The sequence below is a fragment of the Saccostrea echinata genome, unplaced genomic scaffold (genome assembly GCF_033153115.1).
Source record: "Saccostrea echinata isolate AGI-Se365-2 ecotype Australia unplaced genomic scaffold, CSIRO_AGI_Sech_v1 ptg000029l, whole genome shotgun sequence".
Classification (NCBI taxonomy): domain Eukaryota; kingdom Metazoa; phylum Mollusca; class Bivalvia; order Ostreida; family Ostreidae; genus Saccostrea; species Saccostrea echinata.
In genome coordinates, this window is record NW_026889778.1 from 10970275 (window position 1) to 10995711 (window position 25437).

Below are 25437 nucleotides of genomic sequence, written 5' to 3' on the forward strand. Positions count from 1 at the left end.
GTTATACAACATTACTGAAATAGGAATAAATACGCATTAAAACTGATGCTAAGCTGAATGACAAGCAAAGGCATTTAAATTCCTTAAACATTGAAACATTTATACTGACTAAACTTTTTTCCCAATGATATTTGTCATGATAAAGTATCTCAAAGGTACAGACGTGTGCCATAATTTAACGCCAAAAATCCAAAATGGCGTCGCTCAAGCGTGAAGCGTAATGTAAACAATAAACTTATAATAATTTAAAAAAATAACTTACCGATGTTTAATATTTTGTCATTTCACCTTTGACCCTCAAAACTTTCCTCATGCGTCTCGGCAGGGAATTATATAGCCCCTGTATATATTCCAAAGGGAGATTTTGCCATATGTCGACGATAGTCCTGGAAAGTTCATCGGGGTGATAGTGATATTTTCCACACGATGTTGCAATCTTTGTTTAAGTTTTAGCCACACATTCTCAATAATGTTTAAATCAGGTGACTGTGCAGGCCAGCTGATACAATTAATATTGTTCCTTGCTTTGTAATTTTTGACATCTTGGACTCGATGGATCGGGGCTTTATCGTTCTGAAATAAAATGTTTTGGTTCGGAAAATGTGTAGCTATAACGGGCCACAAGTTGTCCTCAAGGATATCTATATACTTGTGTCTATTCACAGTTCCATTTATGGTCGTAATTGTACCCACACTGTAATATGTCATACATCCCCAAATCATAACCGAGATTCTTCGTTGGGACGGGGGGGGGGGGGGGGGGCAGACACAATCGGGGGACTCCGCTTCATCCTTCCGGCGCCATATATAGAACCTATTGTTTTGACCCAAAACAACTTGACTTTCATCAGAGAAAATTACTCTATCCCACTGACCATTCGCACGTCAATAAAGTTTTCCTCGACACCATGCTAACCGCTTTTTACGATTCACCTCTTTCACACGGACTTTCATTTTTACTATGCGTCTATGGTAACCTTCCCGGTAAAGACATCTTTGGACAGTTCTTTTAGACACTTTTTCCGAGGTCTAAAGGTATTAAACTGGGTGGTAATTTCTTTCAGTGGAGTTTTCCGGTGGTTCTAGCAAGCTGAACAAGCGAACGACTATCCCTCACTGACAGTAAACGCGGACGTCCAGTTTGAGGCAAATTCTCTACTAACCTCTTTGTTTAAAACGAGAGATAACTCGTGTAACAGTTCCTCTGGAAATGTTCAAATCATCAGCAATCTGTTGTAACTTATATCCCTTTTCTCGCATATCTACGATGACATTTTTTATGTCAATTGACAAATGATTATGGTTTTCAGCCATGATTAAATACATTATGTAAAAATTTCCAGAGGCAGACGACAACAAAACATCCGGTTTGAATTTAAAAACGAAAGTAAGAATAACCAGGAGCTAAAAATATATATGTGTTTTCCCGAAGAATATATAATGTATACCGAGCTTGTTTACTTTACGATTCACGCTTGAGCGACGTCATCTTGGATTTTTGCCGTTAAATTATGGCACACGCTGTGCATGTACACACATTTACTAAAGTTCATAGTAAATAATTCTTAAAATTTAAAGTTTAAAATAAAATAAAATTGATCCATACTTGCCTACAAGAAATTTAATGTCAATAAACTTAATACGCTCAACAGCATGATATACAAAGGTAAGATCAAACTATTTCAAGTACTACCTCAAGTATTGAAAGATATCTCATAATTTCAAAACTCATATATTTCTGTTGTTTTAAACAAAGTACTTTTAGTTTTCTAAAACTCACATATTAGATAGCTATTTTCAATTATAAACCCCTCTTCCGTCCACAGAACTTTCATGCTTGCTTCATATAAACCTTTGGGTATAGCATCTTTAATCTGAAATGGCAATGCGTAAAGAAAGATTGCGTTAATATACTCAGATTTTGTAATTTATCACTTTCCAGTAATTACTATTAAGTGTTAGTAGATTTTTAAATCTATAAGACTATGATAAACAGCATTCACCATCTTATATGTATTTCCTGTATAAAACCTACCTTGCTGATATTGAACATTAACTGAGTACTAGATATCCTTCTTCCCTCTACATTTAGTGTCCTTGATGGTAACTTTATTTGTCCTTTATACTGGTCCTGTGAGAATACTCATGTATATACAATGGTAACCAAATACATGTACAGTGTTGTATTATAGTTACAGTATTTACTAGAAGATCTAATTTGGGTGTACTAGTATGTACCCCATTCTCCATCTGCAAGCCTATGACATTACTTCCCGACCTACGAACCAATAATATGAACATTTGACCCCAATAAATTAAAATCATCAAGTTTGCTTTTTATAAGGCATTAGAAAGATATCATAGCCATTTAAAATGTGTCATTTGAGCTACACATTCTTTTTACTTATTGTTCGGTTCTGAGAATAAAACTAAAAAATATTTTACTTGAGTCCAAGAATGGTATATGCAATAGAACTTAGTTAGTGTACATGCAATTGTATACAAATAATGTCAATACTTACTGGTTCTGGGAAATTCTTTCCTTGAATGATGATTCTTTTAGATTGATCTTGCGATATCAGTAAGGGGCCGGTCTGAATTATGTCCACTACGGGGCAAAAATGCTTGCCTTGTTTGCTTTCAGTACCCTTTAAATAATCAAAAATGCAAATATCGTAACTTTTTTTTCAACTATTTCTTTTGAACTATTCATAAAATCCAATTAAAGTTTTAGCACCTCAAATTAATAGAATATATCAATGAATCTGATCCTTCATTAGTAAGCAGACATTAATTAGGTGTTTTGTATCTTTTAATATATACAAAATTGCTAAACTTCCTTTCTTACTTTGTGTCTTTGTATCTGTGGATAAGATAACAAAACATACCACTCCAAAGAGATCTAATTCGAACGCTCAAAATAGACAATTATAAATGCCCATATTGTAGTCAAAAAGATTCCAACTGAAAATTATTGATATTCCTGCATCATTGAAACAAACTTTGCATTATCATTAGGAGCAACTAGACCATGACAATATAAACAGTCAAGATTTACAGCTATTAGAAGTATTAGGCGTATATTGCAACAGACTTCATGATGATGACAGGAAGGAAAAAACAGACCTAACTTTTATCAGCTAAGGTTTTATTTTGAACAGATTTGACTGACGTTCATTTAACTGAAAGAGAAAGTTTATAAAGCGTACAGTTGTTTATATAGGAGAAAAAACATAATGAAGTAGGAGATACTGATGTACATGTAGGTTAAATCTATCTTTGATGAATAATTATCTACAAAGATTAGATGATCTAAAAATCCAAAGAAACAAAAGAAAAAAAGATACTCCAGATACGTTACATTGATATATTATCGTATATAAGTTAATCTGTGTTTTGTTTTGTTTGTTTGTTTGTTTGTTTTTTGTTTGTTTGTAAATCAGGATAGAGAAAGAGTTGTGTAGAAAGATTTATTAAAGATGTTGAAATCCCTATATGGTAGATCAAGCTAGGCCACTGAGAGGATCAAGCTGTCCAAGCTAAGGGTGAGTTCACTAAGTGTGATCTTGTGAATGAGTATTGCAGCTTTTGTTGACCTGTAATAGCCAATTCAAACAGAAAACAACGTCATCTTGTAAAACTAAAATCATATCACATCGAAAGAACAAACTACTTCGAGTATAATCTCAAGAATGAGTTTTGCTTAAATTTTATCGGTAAATACGTGACTATATATAGGTTGTTGCTTGGTATTCTGATTGTCACAGTTCTAGTTTAGCTGGGTCCTGATATATTTCGCCTTCTTAATTGTTTACACTTTTGGACACTATTGAGATTGTAGATGCCCCGCAGAAAAAAAAAATTGAAACAAACATGAATGTGTAGAACACTGCTGGTGTAATGTTGAGTCTTCCGTACGGTTATTGCTGGAGTGAGTCTGGGCGATCCAAAAATATGTAACGATAACCCATAGGCCACTTTCATGCTTAATATATAATTGGTATTGTTTCTTAGAATGCTGAATGAAGTGGAAAAGAAGACATGATGGCTAGTAATAGGAAAATTTGAAAGCAGTTAAACAAACAACGGAGAAACATAACTCACAATATATTCCATATCAGTTTGTCGATAAGTATCCTGGGAAAAAAAGATATTATGCATTTAATATAAGGATTTGTCTTACAGATGCAATGTGAAGTACTTTTAATATGGCAATATCTTGGTTATTCTTATTTGTGGCGTTTAGCAGAGCTAAGGATTGATCATGAATAAATATGAAATATTTACTGCATTTAATGCAAAACTTTGAATGGCCAGTGCTATAACCGTTGAACGACACACTGATAAACAGTCCATATAAACAAAGTTTGTGATCTCATTTGATCTTAATTCGTTAAAATAGATCTTTGTACGTTTTGAAAGAGAAAAGATAAATGACAAAGAATCACACCCTGATATTATTCTATATGCAATCAAAAATATTGTTTTACTTTACTTTCAAAAATACTTACATTTCGACTGCTGACACTTTCCTCTAAGCACAACTGAGTATTGTACTGACACTTGTTTTCTCTGATGCACCAGTCACACCAGTAAACATTGTCAACACATCTAGTACAACTGAAAAAAAAAATAATAAAGGAAGAATCGTCGTCTTTAAAGAATTATGTACACCAACAACAGTTCCGGAACTTTTGAAATTTTAAATGTTATTCTTATCAACCTGATAAAACTGCTGCAGTTGTATATGAGATAAGGTGTTGACACAATCACTTGTCCTGTCTCAATAGATTGAATACCCAAGCTTATGTTGATATGTCCTACAGAAAAAAAGACAACGTCAGTTAACAAATTTTTTTTACAGTGAATCAAAACGGATGCATTACTTTTTTTTTGGGATGACAATTTGAAATTAACTACATTATTGATATGGAAGAGAGAGGAAGCAGGTTCGCACAAAGTAAGCACAGTATTTAACATATGAAGGCGTATATGAACAACGTTTAACCGATGACTTAAGTGTCTGAACAAATCAATATAGATTAATTAAAGTTTATATTCACATATGAAGTAGTTGTAAAAGATTAAAAAATGATTAAAGAACAAATCGTTTTGGCCTTTCAAACAGAGAGAAAAACACTAGTCTTTTTTCGCCGTTCCGTCATATCAAACTCGGATTATGATTTCTTTAAAAAAATTGTATAATTATGAAAAGGGACAAATAATGATTTTTTAAACTGTCCAACATCTTCATAAAACAGACCTTAAGCAAATATACTTTTATCATTTGTCGCCCGCGTGGCGCAGTGGTTAGAGCGCTCGCTCTAGAGTCGCGGAGTAAGGAGCTGATCCTTACGTCGGGGGTTCGAATCCTACTGTGGGACGTGGAGATCGGTCTTTCGGATGAGACCGTATAAACCGAGGTCCCATGTCGCAGTAGGTGCTGGCATGCAAAAGATCCCTCACTGCTCAATTGCAGAAGTATAGGTCAAAATATGCAGTTCTCCATCGACAAGTGGTGGCGTCTCCATATGTGTGAAAAATTCTCTAGAGAAACGTTAAACAATAAACAAACAACAAACTTTCATTATTTCATTTAATCAGACAATTGGACTGGAATCTCTCCTTAAACAATGGAGAAAAATCTGCATCATGTCGTGAGAAGATTAAGTGTGGATTTGATCTTGTAGTAGAAGAATTATTATACCTCATATAAATAATCACATGTAAAATAGAATCTGATTGGCCGAGAAGGGTACGTGACCATCGTGTTTGCCCTGCAACAAAACGTCGTGTTTCATGATTGTGGCGTCACAATCAGGCGACTGAGATGGTAGCCATTGAGTTACATTGTTTATATCATTGATTGATTGAGGCGAGTACCGGTAAAACGTGCTAAATATAACTATTTAGATAAGTGTTTACATGGGTTGGGTTTGAATGTTACTTGTGTGTAAATCACATTGGCTTTTTTATGAAGTGTGGCTAGTGATGTAATTACATCTGTTTCATATTTTTCTTATGATATGTAAACTCTATTCATTATCTTCTTTTATATTTCCTCCTGTGTTCTTGATTCGGTATAATAAACAATTTATTGCATGAATGCTCGGTAGACATGAAGATTTCTTCGCCCATGAAAAATCATATTTTATTATTTTTCATGGGCGAAGAAATCTTCATGTCTCCCTCTCTATAATGCAATAAATCTATTTATTTCATCAAGGATATGACTCTATGCGTCTTTTCTACAGAATCAAAATTAAACCTACACTGTATATTCTGACCTACCGGTCGTGGTAGCGTAGTGGTAGAGAGTACGCGAAATGATCAGAGGTAGCGAGTTCGATTCTCGTTCTGGCGCCTAATACCTAGGTTACATTTATGCCGGTGGTTTGGGCGACCACACTTTCCTCCTATTGTCGACTGAAACACATGAGCGGCCGACAATACTATCGGACGACGCTGAACAGCCACATTTATCTCTAGGAACAGGAATGATTTTAACTCTTTAAATATTATTTCGTCAGCCAATCGTCATTCGATCATCGAGCACTGTGCAGCAGTTTCATCGTCGGCCGACTTTACCAAAACCCAATTCCTGAATATCAACCGACTTGACAAACTGTTTACGGACGATGATCGAGGGTTGCTTGACGGATTATTCAGTGAGTGGTTCAATTGAAAACCACCGACGCACAAAAAAATATAACAGGGCCCCACGGACACAAATTGATAGGTTGATGAAAAAAGAGGTCACGATTAGACAAAATATTGGCCAATGAACTGCCGACTGACACCCGAAGACTTAAATCCTGTCAGCCTTTGGTCGTGTTTGGAAATGTGATAGGGCTTTAAGACGTAAACATAGGTAGTGAATGTTCCTTCGTATAAGCCCGGCATAAGAAGTGAAAGTCAAGGGTCTTTCGGATATGACCTTTAAAACGTAGTTGGCGTTTACAGTGGCGTCTCTATACGAGTGAAAAATTCTCGTATGTGACGTTAAACAACATACAATTAATCAATCATATATTCTTACCCAGATCGCTGTTGAAGAAGAGTCTTAGTTCATCAACATTAGGAATTCTACACCCAATATCAGAATACCATTGTCGAGCTGGGGATAATCTCTGATCTCCGTTAGGAAAGCTAAACACACAGTTGTAGGAGGAATTGTAATCTCGAGGGAGATCTATGATTGTTAGATTCAACTAGAAAAAGTAAAAAAAAAAAACAACAGTTAATTCATTATATTTTGAACAGTGAAATGCTGTAATTTATTTATAAAATAAAAGTAACGTTGTCTCAGTGTGAAAGTAGATTAAAGTGAAAGTTTTTCACGGTGTGGAAGAATATAAGAAGTGTAGCAAAATTCCCGATTTCCCTTCCCTTATCTGAGATTTTAAACGAAATACTCCCTGGCCTGTTTTAAGAAAGAGGAAGTAATTAAACAATTCTGTCAGAGATTAAAACTTTTACAGTTTCTTCAAATATGTTGAAATCCATATTTTAGTATGTTTTCAATCTCTTAATGACTAAGCTATGCCGTCTCATCCACTTAACTATGAAACCACAGCCCAAAACATTGTGTAACGGAAGGAAAGAGTCAAAGTAAAAGTCAAAGAAAATGTAATAAACAGAAAACCCAATATTTTGTAAGTGAGTGGGGAATCTACTTCATTCGTGAGAAAGGATTTGTCAATATTTTGACTCATAATATACACTGTGAGAATAACATGTCCCACTCGTGAAAAAAAAAATCCATATCCAATGACAAAACATTGGATATCCTCAACCTACATCATAAAAATTATTTCAAAGATTTTATTCTTCGTATTCGCATAGAGCCAAGTGTTCAAGTGTTTGTCTGCTGATTAAAAATAGTAAACACTTTCAAAAAAAAAATTTTCTAAAGCACTATCCCCCACTTGTCCAATTGTCTATACTCAGAGTGAACAATACAATGTACATTTGATCTGAGAATTTTAAAAAAAAATATGCAAACCGTTTCTATAAATGGAAATGTTATAATTATCAAACCTCTCCCTAAATAACTAGAATATGTTTTCCACAAAAGCATGCTTAATGCTATTTTTTTTTTAAATTGAATTCTCTGTTAAATATCCTTCATTTTTTATATCCTTTTTATGTACATGTGCTTCATATTTCAATGCTATAAAAACAAGTACTTTCAACGAATTTCTGAAAACATTAATATTTTACGTAAAGGTCATACCCTAACAAATAATATTATAGTAAACTATACTTAACTTCAATTTATTAAAGTAAACTATAGTGATAACTTTGACCCTACGGAAACTATACTTAACTATAGTGGTAGCCTTGACACTTTGATTTACTATAGTGATAACTTTGAAAACTTTGATTTACTATAGTGATCACTATGACACTTTAGTGATAACTATGAAAACTTTGAAATAGTATAGTGATTACTATGAATTTTTTGTTTTACTTGGTGAAAACTATGAAAACTTTGATTTACTATAGTGATAACTTTAAAAGCTTTAATTTTCTATGGTGATAACTATGACCTATAGAGATCACTTTGAAAACAATGATGCATGTAACTTTGAAAGTTTGATTTACTATAGTTAATTATAGTTAACTAAAGTTTACTACAACATTTTTTCATTAGGCCAACTCTAGATCAGTTAGAGAAGATCAGATTTTACAAAGAATAAACAATGGGCAACTCTGCTACATGTATACACGACACACCTTTGGAGGCTCGGATAGAAAGAAATATTTATTTAGTTTGTCTATATTTTTTTTCAAGTCTTACGTGCACATCTCAAAGTTTCATTAAACAAAGTTCCGGAAAAAAAATCTAACATTTGGCTTTTTTTTCTTTTTGAATATTTTTAAAGGCCATTACTGAAACATATAAGTGGAAAATCTTATAACATGCATAATACATCCGTACATGTTCCTTGATACAAAATTGTGGAACTCAATAAAATGTCTCAAGGTCTTCTTCTGGAGAGAACGCTAGACCATGGATGAACATACAGAGTCAATACCTATACAGCCACTGGGAAACCAGGTTGTTACAAGAGAAGACTAAACTGGAACATATGCTTTAGTGAAAATGCATACAATTACAACAGAACTGATATTTTTTGTTTTCTTGTTAATGCTAGTATTGAACAAAAAATCTATTATTACGCTAATGTTTTGTGAGACATGGACCATTGGTGGGGAGACACTATGAATTTTGAGACAGTTGTCTTCTGGACTTGGTCCGTTAACCCATCGACTTCGTGTTGGATTGTAGCACTCAATTTTCAATGAGCATCTGCAAGTAAGGGAACTATCAAATTAAAGCCTATAGAAATTTAGATATTAATTATTCATAGGTACATGCATATACAATTAAGATAATTAACAGTCACATAAATTTGCTTACTCATAGTAAAAACAAGGGAAAAATATGAGTGGAAAAAAAAATATGTGCAGGTAAAACATGTTGCATATTTCAAAAAAAAAAAAACTGCAGAAAAAAAAAAAAAAAAAAAAAAAAAAAAAAAAAAAAAAAAAAACCAGAACACTTATTACAATTATTTTTTTCTAAATAATTTCAATTTTCAGATTTTCAGATTTTTTTAAGGGGGTGGAGGGATATGGGTGGGTGGGTGGGAGCTTTAAAGTATTAAATCGGTGATAATATACTGGTAAAATGCAAACTTAAAAATTCCATCTATTTGATACAGACCTATGGCTTAGAACACACCACCCACAGTAGGGGTCATTACTTAATAGGCATTCTCCGCATGTGGTGTACTGGGTACAATTCTGTACTGGAATCTTGGCCAACTGAAAATAGTTAATTGTCACATAATACTAATTCAATAAAAAAATTAAGAAATTTATCCATTATGCATGTTTTTATTGAAACGAAAATACTTAAATATTTTCTTAAATCGAAAACAATAAGAAGCAGATATCATTCAAAGACAAATATTAAAAAATCTTTTGAGTTTACTAGAGTCCATTTTGTACATGTAATTGCAAAGCTAGAATAGGTTGCTTGAAAATCATTTTTTCAAGGGAATTCTACTTTTAAATATATTTCTTTATCGTCTTAGTTATAACAATTTAGATATCAATGCTGTCTGTCAGTCATCTGTCCTTACTGATTGGTTTGAAGTCAAGTCTTACACATGCTGAAATTTTATCTACCCCGGTGTGGTTCAACCCTTGTATTAAAGTGAATAAAAAGTGATTTTAATAAAGAATGGTACAAAAAAGGTGTGAAAAGTATTCATGGTTATTTTCATATGCCAAGGCATATGGTTCATTTTTGTCTAGAGTTTGGTGGAAAAATACAAAATTCATCATATTATGCAATGTAACATTATTTCAGTGCTACTTCGAAGTTTTTGAAAGAGACGATATTTTCCAGGAAAATATTATAAAGCTACAGCGTTCTTTTTACCATTTAAATAAAAGATTGAGATTGACTGATAAATGTACAGAACATATTCATAAAAATATTTAAACACGAAGATTGTAAATCCTACTGCTTTTTCAAAATGGAATGCCGAAATACTTTTGAGAGGATTCCAAGAAATGCAATTTAAAGATATTTTAAAGTGTGCTTTAATGTATGTTGAAATGTTGAAACGCTGCTGTCTAATGGTTAGAATTTAACATAGAATACTCCCCATAAATGACTACCTTAAAACATTAAAATAAAAGAAAATTATATTTGTACTTTTTGTAACTATGGATGCGAAACCATTGTATATTCTGCTTGTATTTTTCATGTATGAAGATGTATTATATGCTTATACATATTTATAGTTCTTCATCAAAACGTGTGTTTTGATGCTTAAAATGTGATCTTTTTGAAAGTTGCCTCTTTTAAATTCAAACTATGCTATAAATTTCATAATTTTATATGCTAAACAGTATTTTTTCATTGTTTAAAAGATGTTAGAATGCCAAATTTAAATGGACTGGTAACCTATTTTAAAATGGATTTTAATGTAAAAAAAAGTATTTATCTGTTAAAGATTTAACTGCTGATAATTTTGAGTCCTTGTGGACACAGTGGAAAATTATGTTTGAAATTTAACTGTAGGGAAAAGTGATGCATTCTTAGAAACAAAGGCTGCATACTTTTTCTCTTTCCATACAAAGAGTTAAAATATTGCTAAGATATTGAAAATTGCTTTTGTATATATGAGCGAAGAGCGGAAGTGGGTGTGTGTGTAAAATTTTCTGTGCAATATATTTATACATGTATTAATTGTATTAAATTCACATAAATTAAGCATTAAAAATTCATATGTCCTTACTTTTCTGTCACTCATGGCGTACAGATACATCTGGGAATCGTCAAACACCATATCCTGCTTTATCGCATGACCCTCGTCCACTACAATGGCGGAATCATACAACTCTGCTTTACTGGATGTTCGCAGTACCACCTACCAAAACAAGAAGACCTTGGGCTGGAAATACGAATCTGAGAAACTATGAACAATACCAAATGAACTTCAAATTATACACAGGTTTCCAATTAAACTCAGTATATAATGAGATCTTATGATCGTATGACTTTAACTGTATTTTACACTAAGTGTACAGGTTTTATAGCTATTGAATTTTCAGATATAGCCATCATGACTTTTTTTTTTGGTCGATTCACCTTTATTTTAAATGCATGACATACAACTTTCGATGATTATTTTCCCTTATTCTTAACAATATTATCATATGTCCTACTGATAGGTAATAATGTAGGATCAATATTGATTTCAAAATTTTAACTGAGTGATTGATTATTGTTAAACATCCTTTGCAAGAAGTTTTCTCTCATAGGACACGTCACCATATTCCACCAGAGGGCTTTAAATTCCGACCTTTACCTGGAATTCCGAGCCTGTGAGCAGTGAGGGTTCTTTATAACCAGCACTCTACATCAAGGCTACATTGACCGTACACAAGATGAAACACTTCCTTTAAGTTTGGCTTATGGTGGCTTATAGGTCCTTAATGATGGTTTAATGGTTGTCTTTAAGTCACCATTAAGCACCTTTAAATTACCTTTAAGTAATAAATACACCACCATTAAGTTACCATTAAGCCATCTGAAAGTCCTTAATGGGTGCTTAAAGGTAGCTTAATGGTGGCTTATGGTTGCTTAATGGTACCTTCTAGACAATCTTTAAGTCACCATTAAGCCACCATTAAGCCAGACTTATAGGTGCTTAATGTCCAAACTCCATTAAGCTACTATTAAACCACCTTTAAGCCACCATTAAGTCACCAATACGAAGTCGATAAAACTGCTTTTATGGGTTAAATATTATTTTTATAATGATTTCCTCACAAAAATTATAAATGTCGAGTTTATACATTTGTTAATTCGGCGAAAATAATGTAAATGAAATAAAATAAAAAAAAAAATAAATGAAAAAAAGCATTCCCAAAAGGATTCGATCCCACGATCTTTAGATTGGAGGGCGAGCGCTTTAACCACTGAGGTATCGGGGCTGTTGAAATTCAAGTGAAATGTAAAACTTTATTTTTAACAAAACTTGTTTGCATGTATTTTTTTCTAATATATTTATTGATCAATAATACGAATAATTATATTTATGTATATTTTAAAAAAGATTTTTTTGTTGAGTTTTATATTACGTTAATGTTTCTTAACCGTGGACCGGAGTTCGTTGTGATGGTGTGAAACAACTTTTTCATTTTAAGTTACTGAATTCCTCGTTCTGTTATTCGCTGATTTATAAGCATGAAAAGATTAAAATTCAACAGATATAACAAAATTTTGTTATTAAAAGGAATATATCATCGAAAGAAAACGATGGGAAAAAACAGATTATAGTTCTTATAAATATGCTGCAGATATTTACGATTTCTTTGCGTAACATTTAAGCTATAAAGTATTTTTTAATATATCATCTTCAATTTAATTCTTTTTATATCATTATGGGTATCAAAATAATTGTCTTTTTGTCTACAATCATAATTTCTAATTTTGTTATATGCTTCCGTAAATTTTAAGTTTTGTAAAAATAATAGATCATCAAAATCTGTCACTGTACATTCCCGTGTATAGTTTCCTGTTAGTTGACCGGGGACTGGTGGGGACACCTAATTAAGGTCTATTGTCTAACCAGTCGATATTCTGTACACTGTTTATTTTACCCCGGTTCCCATAGTGTATAACTCTGGTCGGACGTCATGTTTAATCTGATCGACTGTTCATCTGAAAATTGATTTTGAAATAACAATTATTGAAGACCGACATCCAGTAAAGCAGAGTTGTCTGCATTATTTTAAATAAATTCTTACTTCTGCATTATTTTAAATAAATTCTTACTTCTGCGGTATTTTAAAAGAAAGAAAAAAATAATGGCACTTAACCACGAATTAATTCAAATTATTCCTGAAGTAATTCAATGGTTGGCAATATAATCTATATATATATATATATATATATATATATATATATATATATATATATATATATATATATATATATATATATATATTATCTTAAACATTTCTCTACCCAAAGAAAAATTAAGAGACTTAGAGATATCCAGGAGAAACTGACTCTAATTACAATATAATTTCCTATGAATTCGGCAGCGGAACATGGCTCTCCAAACACGAAAGAAAAATACGTGATTTTTTGAAAAATTTATATATATAATGTATTTATGGATAAAAATAATATTAAAACAAGTATTCAAACAAACTGATTTTAGATAGCGAAAGTTTTAAGGCCTTTGGTGAAGTTGTTCTCAGTTCCCGAGTTTATACGCATTGACAAAAAGGATAGAAATAGCGAGAAAACATTATGAATTGAATAAGTATTTACGTAAATGATATTGAAACAACTTTACACTTAACAAGTTAGTTTGATGACTTGATACTGGATGCGTTAAGGTGGTTTAATTAAGTTTGGACATTAAGCTTAAAGGTGGCTTAATGGTAGCTTAATGAAGTTTGGACATTAAGCACCTAGAAGCTGCAGCTTAATGGTGGTTTAATGGTGGCTTAAAGGAATTAACTTCTATAAGCCACCATTAGCGATTGCTTAAAGATGGTCTTTCGTCCTGTGGTAGACAACAGTGTCATACATTTTGGATTTATACAATCACAGGCTCAAAACGCATCATGCCACAAAGTTATGTTGTCTTAGCCTTCAAAGTTTACAGGGTGTGAATCAAATCAATGAAATATATGGAGATAACGAACAGTATTCAAGCTCAAAAGTCCATTAATCAAAATAGGAGCAGAGCAAACACGGACCTCCAAACATCAGAGGTGGGATCAGGTGCCACGGAGGAGTGAGCATCCCCTGCCGACCGGTCACACTCGCCGTGTGCTCCTTGTCATGATCGGGAAATAACGGAAAAATCTGTCGACAATTCAGTGTGTAAATAATGGCCTAACAATTAGTGTGAAAAACGTCAGTCAGCATTTGACTCAATGATAAATTGTATTTGCTGACAAGGTCATTGTATCGACCATAGAACTTACGAAATGATGACTTTAAACAGCTGATATTCTTGTTTCATCAACTTATTTGTCAATAATTTACCTCGTTTTAGAAATTGTACATACGTAAAGTCCCAAAGAATAGCTTAAAAAATTTAAAGTATGTCATAGTTATCTATTTTCGTGTTGTTAATACTCATGGAATTATCATACATGTGAAATCGGTTGTATATCAATACTGTTTCACATTTTTCTCTTTTCCTCAACATTGACTGAGCGATATTATTTTTGTCACTTTCTCCACTGTACAGTACAGATCTTATGAAGTGTGACATTTAACATCACAACATGATATGGTTAAATTATTTTGTTCGTATTTTAGTGTTAATGTTTTGATTTTTTTAATTTTAATTCCCTTTTGGGTTTGGCGTTAAGATTATATACTGGATAAAAAGGTGTCGCATCGTAGTTTGACTTCAATAAAAATATTTACCAAAACTGAATTTATGTTTTGACAAGGCTACAGTAGCTAAATAAACATGCCTTCTACCCAGGTTTAGTCTCGATTACCACATGTTTAATTAAGTATTCTTGCTATTGAGTTTCTTAAGAAAAGAGGGATGTAGAAAAATGAGTGGAACTAAGATGGCTGAGAGATCCCAATTCAATTTCCTGCTGTTAATAAATCATTTCGTTAAGAGGGGGTGAAATTCATGCCGAGACACAATGAGGCAACATGTGAACCAATCTGAGAGCTCCAGGGCTGATGGCATGTCATCAGTTGTCAATGGAACCAGCATTTGCAGACAGAAACGCCAAATAAAACCACGATTAGGACTTCCAAATTTTATCACAGCTCGTGAGGACCGTTATTTGGTCATCGTTTCTAGAAAGCAAAGCTTTCATGGTGCAGTAAACACCGACTTCCAGAGACCAACAGGAATGCAAAGTTCTACTCATCGACAGCTGGAAACAAACTATATTTGTCTAATCTCATAACTTTCAGACCAGCTGTACGCCCCTATAAAAATTACAGCATCGCAAAAAACTGCTGCAAGGGGCAACAGAGCACAAACACTTGCAACATTGCCATTGGCGCTCAGTTGTCTTTTCTCGGACGAAACTTTTTTGATGGTAGAGGACTTATGTATATATGGAAGACAAATGCAGGGTGTTATGCTGATTGTTGCATTTCTGAGCTCGACCGATTTGAAAGTGAATCAGTGATGATTTTGGCAGGGATAAGATTTGACTAACAAATTTATTTGCACAGTAGTGAAGATTGACTTTAAAATATCGTGACGATATTCTTCATCAAGCTGTTAAACTAATCGCCGGTGCTGTTTGACAGATTTTTTTTCTAATGGACGATAATGTGCGATCTCAAAGAGCTCGACTTGTACATGGGTACCTCAAAAAGATACATTAAACAGTGGATGGATTGACTTTCTTTGACCTAGACCCAAGTGAATATGCTTGGGGTACTCTTCAGCAACGCATTTCAACTCGTCCAACACTTCCCCAGAATCAGCAAGAACTGCACAACATGACCAATGGCAAAGAGACCAAATGCGACCAATATACGCTTATGAGCTGCATGGAAAGTCAACGTAGGGTTGTTGTTTCTGCGGGTGAAGGTTATAGAAAATATTGACTTAACACTGTAAAAGGATAAAGAGTCTAAATACATTATTTTATGTTCACAGATATGCCAGAAATGATCTGTCTTTTATTAGTATGCATATGAAGAATGTGTTCAGATTTTTTTAATCAGTACGAAGTGTGCTTAATATTGATTTCCAAGTTGATGAAGACAATGAGGAAAATGTGTAATAAAAAGCAACTTTTTTTCCTTACGTCCTTCAGTATATTACTCAAAATTATCATAGGAATATTTAATTACCAGAGAATTATCTTTCCTGCCTTGAGGAGAATTTCAATTAATGAAATACTGAAGAAGCACTTTTCCCGCGTGGCTTTAATTAACGCTTTGTACGCGGTCATCCTCGAAAATTTTCTATCGGTGGGCTGACCAGTTTTTATCGATTCCTTGAAATTTTGATCCCGTTGGGAAAAGCACGTTTACAGAAATTGAAAATTCTCAAATAAAGCATTTTTCTACCAGTCACAAAAGAAAGAAAGTACACAGTCCGAAGACTGTAAAATGCTTTAACTCTGTATACCTTCTTCCAAGGAAGACAGTAATAAAACTTCAAATTTTCCTTGCAATATCTTTGTCAATTACTTGTATCATGTTTTACTTGACATTTGTGTGTTACCTTTCTGATACGCCCACCAGAGGTGCCGATGAAAGACACAGTATGCTCCGTTGTGATAGTGACAGCCAAAGATTCTGGGTGGTCTTCTGTTACCGGAAACTGGATGACTGGAGTAGCAACTACTGGGGTTTTCCCAGCAATTATCAAATTTAGGGCATTACTGCACAGCAACTCATCATCAGTAAATGAACTCTAAAATTGAAACACATACCATTTGCACTATATATACATTTTTCTTGATTTTTATTTTGATAATAAACACAAATAAGTTTGACAAACGTACGAAAAAATACAAACAATACCAAATTACATATGAATTCGCACAAAATCAAAGGCATCCGGTGCAGCTCGATGGTGATTTTTCGACGCGACGTCAGTAACGTAAAGGATGTTAAAGTGTGCATTTGAAAAAATATTCCTCATTTCCTTGCATTGAATACATCTTCAGTATTAGTTCAGCTACTTACTAATACAGATTTAAAACAATGCAGATCATCGAATGCAATCATAATTTTTACATTATCTTTTAACCTTAGATTTTTTTTATTAATATTTAGAAAAGGGCAAATTTACTGGTGTGGAAAATATCCTCTTTAACAAGACAGACGATACTTTTTGCCATTAGGAATACCGAACTTAAATCATTTTACTGTTCGCCCTTCAATCCCCAAATCGCTTAGGCCACTAAAATACTTAAGATTTGGACACTGCTGCATCTGACACAGTGAACGTTTACGTTGGTGATATCCGAGATTCATACGAAACTGAATAATATTGCAGAATACACTGTTATCTATCAACAATTTTCAAACATTACTAAAAGATATCGCAGTAAAATTCTTTAAATTTTTCAAATATCCGTTAAAATTTTAAACATTATATAACAAAAGAATTAAAGGTACAAATATTGACGTTTTGCGTTTAGGGGTCCGAGAAGGGAAATTTACCAAACCGAACGTTATCTCGGAAAAACGTCAAAAAATATTTTCAGTACAGTTTGAGTGCAATTTGTCTAAAATTAGCAATACTATTTAATTATCATAGGTGTATTTTTATGTTGAGTTAATGGTTCCTTTTTTTCCTTGAAAGCGATGACAAAAATGAGAAATGGTAACATGTATCAACAAACCTGTCGAGAACTTTGGCGAGCCCATCTCCCATTTTTTTTTCATCCAACTATTATAATAATCTCCCGACTAAAATTTGGTCAGAAAATTCGCCTTTTTTAAGCTATATTTTTAGGGTTTTTTTTCTTGGTCGACTTTGTCAAGGTAGCACGACAACAGAGCTACACTCGTTTACCATGCTGTTTTGTTTATGATTAGTACGCATGCGTGCATTGCATGGAATATGGAACCCTAACACGTTGCCATGTATATATATTTATGGTTCATAAATAATTATCAATTTTGATGAACGAATAAAAATTATTTAATTATGAAACTTCAAATTTTCCGAATGTTTGTGATTTAGGAGTAGTACAAGAATTCAAACTTCATTAAGTCTCCTTTTTGATGAGATGCGCCGTACTGTCTCCATAACAAACGAAGAATAAAAAGTTCGGTGAATAATAAGATTTAAGGAAAGAGGACAGCAAGCAACATCTCGAAACTTAGGCAGAAATTCAGAGCAACATTTTTCACACAAAAGTGATTTTCCTATAATGTTGACACACACACACACACACACACACACACACACACACACACACACACACATATATATATATATATATATATATATATATATATATAGCTATCAAATATTTTTAAGATTCTGAAGAAAAAACACTTTTTTTTTGTCCTTACCAGATCAACTCTTGTGCATTTTAATCCATTTTTGTACTTTGAATTAGCTGCGTACTCTGTGCTTCCATTAAGACACGTCTTTATATTGGAAAGAATTGTCTTTTTCACTTCTGGCATACTAAACAGACATAAAGCTGAACTATTGTCAACACTTTGTCCGAAAAGTCCGATTATGACATCATCATCTGACGTCAGATCAGGGAACTGTTCTTGCAGTGATTTCAGCAAGCTCTGACCAGGTTTGAATATCAATGCGGTCTTTAAAATGTTGAATGTTTTGTTACTTTTTATGCAAATTAATGGTATTTCCAAAAATGTTTTTAATAGGTCATCCCTTCTACACATATGAACAAGTTTAGAATTGTAAGATATATATTCTGGAACTTTTTCATTGAATAATATGTAACTGTAATTTCCTAACATATAACATAAATCCAGGTTTCATGTATTTGTTTTCAGTTTCATAGGTAATTTTTCCACGAAGTGAAAAGTCTAAAAGTCGAATGCTAACAAGGGGGTGTGATCGTCTGATGTTAAACTCTACTGAATTTTTGTCAAACTTTGTAAATTCAGATGCTACATAAATCATTGTTTCCATTTTTTTGGTATCACTATTCTGAACATTTGCAATAAATGCAATGGTGTTCACATTCATTTCATTGGAAGCCACAGGGGTATTTCCGGTAAAATAAACTTCGCTTACGTTTTGGACATTTCTTATTTCACATTTCCCTTGGAATAGACTTCCACAAATGATAAGCTTATTAGAATGAAGCAACAAAATTTTATTGTGGTTATCCGTCGGTGACAGTTCCGAAAGGGCCGAACAAACCTCCGTATTAATTCCACATTTCTGCGAGTCATTACGAGGGCCTGTGATGATCTTATCTTCCAAACCTAGCTCCAGATTGAATAGGTATATAAAGTTTGTGGCTCCAACGAACAAGCTTTGGTTGTACAGAACCATGTGGGTAAGAGTTCCCCTGCCATTTATGAGCAGTGGAACAATGTTTAAAGAAGCAGAGGAACCCCACAGAATAAAAAAGAAGAGCCATCGGTTCATCCTTTAAATCTATTCCTAATAGTGCACACCTGGAAGAAATAAAAACAATTTCAGATTGCTTAGTTAACAAAGCAACTTCTATGAGTCGAAACATAGCCGTTAGATGTAGTTTGCAGCTCAAAGAAGCAAGACCTATTTGTGTGATAAATTGTGATACACACAATTTGTTGTGCATAATGACATTTGAAACACCAGAGCTTACCACCAGAAATATCCAAACTTGTAGGATGTATACTAATAATAAAAAATGATAATAATACTTTATTTAAAGAATGTAACCCGATTAGTTAAAGCACTATTCTTCCCCGGGGCCTTCTGTAGACAAAAATCAATATACCTACATATACAAATACACACAATCAATACATAATCATGAATTATTGCGACATTGTTTTACATATTTTTTAACTTGGTGCTTGAAAGTATTGAGTGTTGGAGACATTTTTTATATATACAGGTAAATCATTCCATAACATAGCACCAGAGTATTGGAAGGAATTTTCAAAGAGTTTACATTTATAAGCTGGTACACACAGGTCTAAGTTGGATTCAGATAGAAGATTGTATCGATTATTACACTGGAAATCAAAAACATACTATTTAAATATGTAGTGTTAGAGTTAAACAGTGATTTATATAACAAAACATATTTCGTATTTACAGTAAGTTGCTCATACACTGTGAACCAATGAAGTTTCTCAAAGAGAGGTTGTGAGGGCGCATCAGGGGGAGCATCTAAAATATACCTTGCAGCACGTTTTTGAAGCTTATGAACTCGGTCAAGATTTGAGTGAGAAGCACATGTATCACCCCACACGGTTAAACAATAATCAAGTGAAGGCATAATATAAGCATTGTAAAACAGTCTGCGCGTTTGAATAGGAAGCAACTTTTAAATTCTACGGAGGGCAGAAATTTTACGTGACAGTGTTTTACACACATGGACAGTATGCACATTGTTTTGTAGGGAATTATCTAAATAAACTCCTAGGATTTTTTCATTTGATACAATGTCTACTTTTTGGTTTGATACGCATAGATTCATTTCATATTCGGAGAATTTGATCTCCTTTGATGCGTTCCGACTAACATGCATTTAGTTTTTGTAGCATTTAGAACCATTTGATTCTCATAACACCATTTTTCTATACAAGCTATATCCGTTGATAGTGCATCTACAATAGAATGGGAATCTTTGCTGGATGCATGTAAAGTGGCATCATCTGCAAATAAGTCTATTTTGGATTTTGTAATACATAATTGAAGATCATTAATGTAAAATAAAAACAGAAGAGGTCCTAGTATAGACCCCTGTGGAACTTCCGCCGTGACTTGCTGATAAGATGAATATTTGTTGGAGAGATGGACACTTTGAAGTCTGTCACTTAAGTATGATCGGAACCATTGTAAAGTTATTGCATTAAAAGAATAACATTGTAGTTTTTTAAGTAGAATATCATGATTTACAAGGTCAAAAGCTTTACTGAAGTCAAGAAAAACACTCTATTGTGAATGTGGTTATACTCTATATAAACGACGGGGAAGTGGTCGAGGAACATTTATTGTACACTTTCTGTATCAATGGATATATTTTGCCAGAAAGCATATACTTACGGAAGAAATACGTGAAAATAAATTATTGATTATTAAAAAAAAAAGCATTTGTCACCAAACAGAGAGAAACCAAAAATGTCCTCCTAATTCCAAGAAAACCTTTTAAAATTTTAAAAAACATTTGAGAAGTTTCAATGCAGAGAGACCAGAACGTTAGTATAAATGTCAACATTGTTATAAAAATATATGTTGCATTTTTACATACATGTACAGAACAAGCATGCACACATGCTCCTTTGATAACTTTTTTCAAGTACAAGTAATCTGTACAGGTACAAGTAATACAACTCCATATAATTGTTAAGTAATCTGTTAATAATTACATGGTACATTCTGGTGCATTAGAAACACCTCCCTTCAAAGAATCGACCATACTTTATCCTCACATTATTGTCGTTAATTGATCCGGGCCTGAGAAAATCGGGAAGCTTTCGAGAGGGGGGCTCAAAAATTTTCTTTACTTTAGAAAAAAAAAGCTTATTAACAGTTGTGTTGGTTCATTTTTATGTCATCATGTATTATATTTAAGAAAACAAAGATATCTAATTTGTGCTCCTTCGTCTTGTGAACGCGTTGTAAAATTGATATTTTGCAAATAATACAATATTACTGAATTATTTTCCCAAATGTTCTAGTTCAAAATTAAAGTGATGATAACCTTTCATCTCATCTAGTAAAGGAAATCAAACTCTGTGACGGTGCATGTCGTTCTGTGCATATTGTTGTCGGCGACAATATGTAACTACCCTCACTGCACATGTTGTCGTCCATCGGTACATATTGTCACAGGCAACAATATTTGCCGAGACGAGCCTTATATATAACGGACGACAAAATGCACGGTCAAGCATTGGCACATATTGTCATCGGCGACAATTTGTACAGTCAAGCATTGGCAGATATTGTCGTTGATATATTTTGTTTAATATTTACTAGAGTCGTCAAGAGAGAGAGAGATTGACAAACACACCGTCACACCCACCCTCGCACGCAAGGAGGGAGTCAGAAAGACAGCATTACTCGCAATAGTGACAAAAAGAAGAGAAAGAGAGAAAACGTTTTGGTCAGAAAATTGTGTCCAACCTCGGTGTACACGACTATGATATACACAGATTTTTCATTGAATGAACGAGGTAAATGAAATAAGAGATAAGTCGGACGAAATGAGATAAGGTGAAAGCTTACTAAAATAGTGTTTGTTCTAATGTTGATTGGTTTAACATGATGAATCATATTGAGGTGGAAGCATCCTCTGGTGGATTATATTCATATTTGTTCAAACATGGTCCTTATTTTAGGTTGGGGTCATAAAATGTTATCAAAATTTTACATACGAATATATGTAAACTAGGGAAAAAATCTGATGCAAAACAGCAGGGCCAAAGTATCTCAGGTGAGCGGTGTAGTAAATGAGCCACTTGTTAAAAATTCTTCTCATTAAAACTACTTCTATAGAGGTTATATGAAATTGGTTGAATTTTAAGTGTACTGGAAATCGATGTATTTTTATAGTTAAATTAATACAAGGATGCATATAAATATTTCAAATACAAGATTACTACATACATGTATGTACATTTTGTGCAATTTAGTCTCCTTAAAAGGAGGAACAGGGCCTTGAGCTGAAAAAAAAATCTAGTCAGTGATTTTTTTTTTTTTTTTTTTTTTTCATATTTTGTATATATTTAATTTGGTACAAACAAAACAAGCACAAACAAAAAATATGTATAAGGACATGTATCTCTCCAAGTATTCAGAATATATAAAAAAAAAAAAAAAAAAACAGAGGGATGAATCGATCGATTTCAAAATTTTTGAATATTTACACGAACGTTTAAAACTCTTAATTATTTTACGTTAAATGTTTAAGCTTAACAAGTTGAACAAAAATTACACAAATAATGATGATTTTAACAATGTTTAGCACCTACATTAACAGTGACTATGACGTAGTCAATTCAGTCATATGACATGCGTCCTGTCTTCCCTTAAAAAATGTCGCCGGCGATAATATGTACAGTACAACAATATGTATCGTCACAATCGCGCAGCATGAAATAGCCTAAGAGACATGTCTGTGTGATTAACACACCAAATACATTCACAAATCTCAAAAAAAAATCCTTGAGCAATTCTAACTTTTGGGCGACAATATGTAGTGTGAGGGTAGACACATAATGACGCCGGCAGCAATATGTACATGTGTAACTTTTCAGAAAACAAATGTCCTGATGGACATGATGTACATTTTGTCGCCAACGACAATATGTACAGAACGACAATATGTACCGTCACAAACCCTCCTTTTAGGCATAGAACGGGTTATTGATAAGATTAAAAATTGCAGATAGCCTAACCCTACTAGGTGATTATCGGTAGTATACAAGCAATTATAATAAACCAAGGCTTCTTTCTGATAACTCATCAAATACATATGCGTCAAAACTCGGTCAGATTGTCAAAATTATGTTGAGAGGTGATCGATAAAACTGGGAAGTGTGCGGTAGATTCATGTCCTTATGTATTTCATTCCTACATGCGCGTATGCTTTTTGGCAAAATACATCCGAAATAAAAAACTAGACAAGAAACGTACTTTAACCACCTTTCATTTGATTCTTGAGTAAACAACAAGTTTACAACAGAGTCTACATCTACAGTACCAACCAGACCCAACCTAACACCTAAGCAGTCCCAGAATGCAGTCCCCGGGACTGCTTTGGGACTGCTTTTGGACCGCTGTGGGACTGCTGTGGGACTGCTCTAGAAAGCAGACCCAGCAGTCCAGCAGTCCCTGGGACTGCTTTGCTTACCCATGTGTGAAAATGATTCTGAGTGACAAGAAAGCCCCGCCCCTTGTGTATTCTGAATGTACAGGTTTCATTTTGTACAGTAGTTTTGTTTACTTTCAGCAGAGAAGTTGTAAAAGAAAATTAATCAACAAGAATTTTCCAAAAAATTAACAAATACTGTTAGCAACTGAAAGATACATATGTATACATGTACGTCAACCGCCGATTTCGCACCTTTGCAGTGTAAAATCAATTAGAAAAATTAATTAAATGTTGGTAATAATAAAAAGTTGTTTTGCCAGTTTCAAAAACAGAAGTCAGAAAATATTTTTTTAATCGTGTATTTAACGTAAATGCAGGTGTTTGAAACTAAATGAATTATATAACTAATAAAAGCTGTTAAATTATGTATTTAAATTTTACATTATTCTATGTCCTAAAGGAGGACACAATCACGGCATTAAAGTTTTAAAAATTTTCAAAGCTATATATATGCTGCACTGGAAAGTAATTATTTTTAGTCTGTAAAGGCAGTTATCACGGAAAAAAGAAAAAAAAATCAATGCCTTTTTACCGCTTCAAAATAAAATCTAATAATTAATTCAAATAAGGACAATTTTTCTTTTTCTATGAAATAATCTCCCGTCATATAAACATCGTGAGCAATTATTCGTCGATTTTTCTCCCGGATCCCGGATTTATTTTTAACTTATAAAAAAGTTTTAATAAATATATAAAATTATTGTTTAAAATAAATATGGTTGAAAATATCGAAATGTGTGTTTTATTTCTTACTTCTTTTTGTGTACGTTTGAGGAAAAACAAGATACACGTAACAACTGCATAGTCTGGCCGATTAAAAGCCGTACACGGTGTATAAAATGTGTAAACACTGGCTTAGTTTTCAATCGCCTTTGGGCATGAATAGCAGACAGTTCACTCGTGTTATTTGGGTATCAGTGCTACACATCACTGACCATACTGGTCAACAATGACATTTATTTCGTTCTTCAAACTGAAAAACTCTTGTTTTAATAAACATGGTATAAATATTTCAGGATTATTTAATTTCTTAAATATCTGAGATATAGCCACTTGCCTTAATTACATGTACATGCACACTGATGTACGGGCTCAGGAAATATTTAGTGAAATTGTGTTATGTTGCGTGAAAATTCTTACAATAATTACATCGACAAGTCAATGAAAATGATAGCCAGAATATATATTAGAAAGCAAAATTTGGTAAAGAATTAACTGTCATCAGATTCATGTTACACATGTATATTTTCTGAAGCTTCAACGTCAATGAAAAACATAATACGGAGTGATATGGGAATCAGCCTTGCTCTATAATTGTAGGATCTACATGTATTTCAAAGTCATTGA

The 25437-nt window shown here is 33.3% G+C and overlaps 1 protein-coding gene, 1 long non-coding RNA gene and 1 pseudogene across 2 annotated transcripts in view; all 3 read right to left on the reverse strand.

The window, feature by feature from the left end:
• Positions 1-4815, reverse strand: part of LOC133195598 (macrophage-stimulating protein receptor-like) — a 99670-nt gene extending 94855 nt beyond the window's left edge. Inside the window, exon 1 of the mRNA XM_061331484.1 lies at positions 4724-4815. The gene's annotated coding sequence lies outside the window, so the exon portion shown is untranslated. The remainder of the gene's footprint in view (positions 1-4723) is intronic.
• Positions 4816-9260: 4445 nt separating this feature from the next.
• On the reverse strand, positions 9261-11456 carry LOC133195599 (uncharacterized). The gene is made up of 3 exons (XR_009722222.1): positions 11322-11456; positions 9734-9834; positions 9261-9316 (listed from the first exon to the last, which is right to left on the reverse strand). It is a non-coding gene; the product is annotated as an uncharacterized LOC133195599 (long non-coding RNA).
• A 4538-nt stretch (positions 11457-15994) lies between these two features.
• LOC133194960 (plexin-B-like) lies at positions 15995-19643 on the reverse strand (annotated as a pseudogene).
• Between the last annotated feature and the right edge of the window lie 5794 nt (positions 19644-25437).